The sequence below is a fragment of the Sardina pilchardus genome, chromosome 5, assembly GCF_963854185.1.
Source record: "Sardina pilchardus chromosome 5, fSarPil1.1, whole genome shotgun sequence".
Lineage (NCBI taxonomy): Eukaryota > Metazoa > Chordata > Actinopteri > Clupeiformes > Clupeidae > Sardina > Sardina pilchardus.
In genome coordinates, this window is record NC_084998.1 from 25709272 (window position 1) to 25714470 (window position 5199).

Genomic DNA, 5199 nt, shown 5'->3' on the forward strand with positions numbered 1-5199 from the left:
AAATGCTAATGTCTCTCTCTCTCTCTCTCTCTCTCTCTCTCTCTCTCTCTCTCTCAGCCCCCCCCCGCTTTCCCCCCCCCCCACACACACATGAACGGGCACACACACACACACACACACACACACACACACACTGGTAATCTTCATTCTTAACACATACTGTAAGCATCACTCCAACACACTCAGGCATGTGGTAGGACATATGCATGCGCATATGAAGGCTCATTGAGCATACATGCATGTATGCATGAACACTGACACACACTTCAGTGGTTACGCAACACACACCTACCTGCCTTGGGTGCCTGAGAGTACTGAATTGGCATCATTTGGCCGACACACTCGGTTTGCTGATCACGGAAGAAAAATACGCAATGGAAATTTACTGGTGGCCCAGAGCTGCTGTAATCTCAATAAGAGAGCTCAGTCCATGCCACCATGTAAAAGTTCACATACACTAACACACATTTATTTTTAAAATAACAAATGTGCTGTTGTGTGGTTGTCTTGTTCACATCTGACTCAATAAAAACATATAAAAAATAACAACAAATGCAGAGTCACATAACACAATTATCTGTATAATGGCAATGCTGGGTGCAGTAGTATATTTACAGTATACTGTATACATTTAACATTAAAATGGTATAGTTCATTCAGTTCATTCAGTGTGGATGGTTAGTACAGAGTGGCTGTGACAAGCTGTTGGTGTCCTGAGAGCTTTGGTGCTAATGCCAGTGTGGACATTGATCAGTCGGGTTTTGATGTAACCAGACTGACAGCTTGGTCCCTCTGTCTGACTGTGTGTGTGAGTGTGTGTCTATATGTGTGTGTGTGTGTGTCTAAATGTGTGTGTGTGTGTCTGTGTGGTCTTGTCAGAGTCTGTCAGACGGAGCAGGTGGACTGGCACAGGGGTCATCATGCTTAACCGAATCGATCAATGACAAACACCTGAGTGTATCTGTCTAGCAGGTGTCTGGGTGTCTGGACGCGGTTGTATTTCTGTGTGAGTGTGGGGGGAGAGAGAGAGAGGAGAGAGAGAGAGAGAGAGAGAGAGAGAGAGAGAGAGAGAGAGAGAGAGAGAGAGAGAGAGAGAGAGAGAGAGGGAGAGAGAGAGAGAGAGAGAGGAGAGAGAGAGAGAGAGAGAGAGAGAGAGAGAGAGAGAGAGAGAGAGAGATGGCAACACCATGGGATTATCATGACTCATAGCTTGGCATGCTGGGATTGATTTAGCTAAACCTGTCTGGGACTCGCCAGTGTAGCATCAGCCTCTCCCATGTCAAGACATGACACCATGTACAAGAGAAACATTCCGCTCTCCGAAAGGGCAGTTTCAAAAATCTCCACACACACACACACACACACACACACACACACACACACACACACACACACACACACACACACACACACACACACACACACACACACACACACACACACACACACACACACACACACACAGACACACACACACACACACACACACACACACACATACACACACACACTGTTAAAATTCACCCCTAACAGATATACGTTACCCCTATATGCCTGTCAGTACTGTGTTCCATAATATATATAACATATAAACAGTATTCTGTTGTTTGTAATGTACTTCTTGATGATATTCGTCACAGTTAAACCCGCGGCTTTGAATTTCACTTCCTAATTTGCCTACCGCTCTCCTGTCCTGACGAATCCCATCAAATCCCCAACATTCCTGATTCCTGCTGTCTGCCTGTCCGAACAAAACCAGTCCACATCAGAGGCATGACCTAAATCCCGCGCTGGGGAAATCAGGGTTATGATATCAAGTGAAATGCCGAGAAACGTTACTTACACACACACACACACACACACACACACACACACACACACACACACACACACACACACACACACACACACACATGTACACACACATAGACACCACACACACACGCACACACACATACAGTACACACACACACACACACAGACAGACACAAATATACTCTCAACCACAAGCAAACACACAGATACTCAGACACAGACAAAGGCAAGAACCACAAAGTCTCAAACACATTGAGCTCTTCTTGGCAAAGTTAATAGTGTCTGACTGTGTGTAAGTAAGTCTACTGTATATCTGTGAGGTTTCTCCTTCTCTCCTTCTTTCTCTCTCTCCATCTCTCTCTCTCTCTCTCTCTCTCTCTCTCTCTCTCACACACACACACACACACACACACACACACACACACACACTCACGCACACAGTTTGAGGAAGCCTTTCGCTGTGGCTAAATGAAGTGATTTGTGAACACACAAGCAAATGGCTCTGACAGGGGCTGGCCTTTTTTTCCCCCCTTCCCTCGTTCGCCCGAGATGTTTCATTAAATCCTGCTTAACAGCGAGCCTCCGTTCGTTAGCCGCCCTTTCGGGGGTCTGCCTTCCTCCGGAGCCGAATCTGATTTCTGACTTTAATATATTTCTTATCAGGAAGCCAATCTGCTGACAGGAACAGGCTAGGGACTGGAATCATTTAGTCAAGGCTTTTTTTGTCAATGTTTTTTCCTCTCCCTCTCTCTCTCTGTCTCTCTCTGTCTCCCTCTCTCTCTCTTTCTTCCTCCTCTTCTTCTTGCATTTGATTTAGTTAAGTCAAAGCAGCGAAAGAAAAAATGGCAAAAAAAGAAACTGTGAGAGGATGAGAGATGGGGGGATGGAGAGAGAGAGGACGAGAGGAAGAAGAGAGGAGAGAGAGATGGAGAGAGATGAGAGATGGGGGATGGAGAGAATGAGAGAGATGAGAGGAAGAGGAAAGTGGAAGAAAGAGAGAGAGGGAGAGGGAGAGGGAGAGGGAGAGGGAGAGGTGGATTGCTTTGGGCGCTGGCTCCTGGCCCACTTTTAATGGGCCCCTCTCTGGATGAGCCAATGAGTGAGGGCGGCCATCATCACCACAGCAGTGTCTGGCCAATCAGAGGCCTCGGAGATGAAAAATGCACAGCAGGCTAGAGCAAATGATTATGATACCTGACGAGAGTGTGTTTGCCCTCTCTCTCTCGCGCACACACACACACACACACACACACACACACATGCACACACGCACACTCACACACACACACGCACGTACACACACACACACACACACACACATGCACACAACGCACACTCACACGCGCACACACACACACACACACACACACACACACACACACACACACACACACACACCGGTCAGCAAAAGGCCCTCACACTCCATTCAGGAGGCAGAAAAAAGTGTGTGATGTATGAGCAGTCTGGCCTTCACCTGGATCCCTTCATGAGCTGCATTATAAACCCTGAGAGTTATTCATCACACAGGCCACCCGAGGGGAATATCCAAACTGGTCTAAGGTCAGCTCAATAGATCACAGAGTCATCGGAGACCGCACTCCCACTGTGCAATGTCACCTAGCATTCCGGCTCCAGCCAGACATGACCAGTAGATGTCTCATTGAACTACTTTGGCAGATTAGATTTTTCAGTCAACGCTGTGGTGCCACATAACACAAACTAACAGCTCATTCAGACAAGGACCGCAGTGAGTGAGACACTGTAGAAATATGCGGATGTATGGATGTAGGTACAGTGTGTGTGTGTGTGTGTGTGTGTGTGTGTGTGTGTGTGTGTGTCTGTGTGTGTTTGTGTGTGTGTATGTGTGTGTGTGTGTGTGTGTGTGTGTGTGTGTGTGTGTGTGTGTGAGTGAGTGTGTGTGACTAAGCCAGGTTTATAGGCACACTGGCAACTGTCCTAAACACAGGGGCAGCAACACACACACACACACTCTTTCTGTCTCTCTCTCTCACACACACACACACACACACACACTCGAACACACACACACACACACACACACACACACACACACACACTCCTGATCTCGTCTAGTATAGACAAACCTGCTCTTAGTCAGCGGAGGCCTCTAGCGCTGGAACACTTATACTGGAGTGTCAAGGGCATAAATGCACCGAGCCCAGAGAGTGGACGTGGGGTGGACGAGGGCTGGACGTGGGGTGGACGTGGGGTGGATGGGGAAACTTGGAGCACGGCAGGGGAGGAAATGAGTGGAGGGGGCATTTGGCTAATATAGATGGGAGTAGCTCAGGATTGGCTTGGCAACTGTGGACTATGTAAATATTTGACACAAACTTTTCAAACAGCAGTAACGGGCTGATGGATGGAGAGCTGAGGTCATCACATGCTGTATTCCCAGTACAGGGTGGGGAGCAGATTCTTGGAGGATTCTCCCCCATCTCTAAACCCTCCTGAGCAGACCCACACTCTCTGGCCAGCACGAAAAGCGCTCAAAGCGCTAAAGCTGAAGAGCTGTGCTGATTTGATATTTTATACACTCTCTAAACAACGGACGCCACGTTCATCCCCTTTATAGGAGTGAGAATGTGGAGGGGGGGAGGGGGGGGGGGATATTTTGTTTTCTCATCCCGGTTTCCGCAGACGACCGCTATAGCTAGTCGAGGACTTTTTTCCGCGCGCGTCTCCGGGCTGTAGGGGATAATCCGTGGGACATATTTGCCTTCCATATGCGGTTCCCGTGCGCGCGGAGAGGCCCACATCTGTCCAGCGTTAGCTCTGACCCCTGTCTTTCCCATGCCCTGTGGCTAACAGCTCAATCCCGCTCCACCGTTTCAATCAATTCCCCCCCCTTTCTCTCTCTCTCTCTCTCTCTCTCTCTCTCTCTCTCTCTCTCTCTCTCTCTCTCTCTCTGCCAGAGAGCATTCCTCGTACATCAAACGAGCACCCTATAGCCTCGCGTTAGCGCGCGGGTAATGACCCCGGCCATGTGCCACGCCGTGCCCGCGCCCGCCAGATCACGGGCACCGGAGGTGTTCTGCCACGGTAATGGCGGACGTGAAGACGTGAGGTGAGGATGGAGCCGTTTGCGAGGCTAGAGATCCCACTCCTTATTCCTGTTTCTTTCTCTCTCTCTCTCTCTCTGTCCTCTCTCTCTCTTTCTCTCTCTCCCTCTCTATCTCTCTATCTTTCTCTCTCTCTCTTCCTCTCTCTCTCTCTCATTCCTTTCCTCTCTGCATGATGCTTGTAAGACATTGGACAGATTCGCCCGGGTGATGGCCTCAAGACTCTGCAGCATCATTCTGCATGAGGAGTATGATTTGATGAGATCAGCTTAGTGAGCGGGAAAGACAGGGAGGGAGAGAG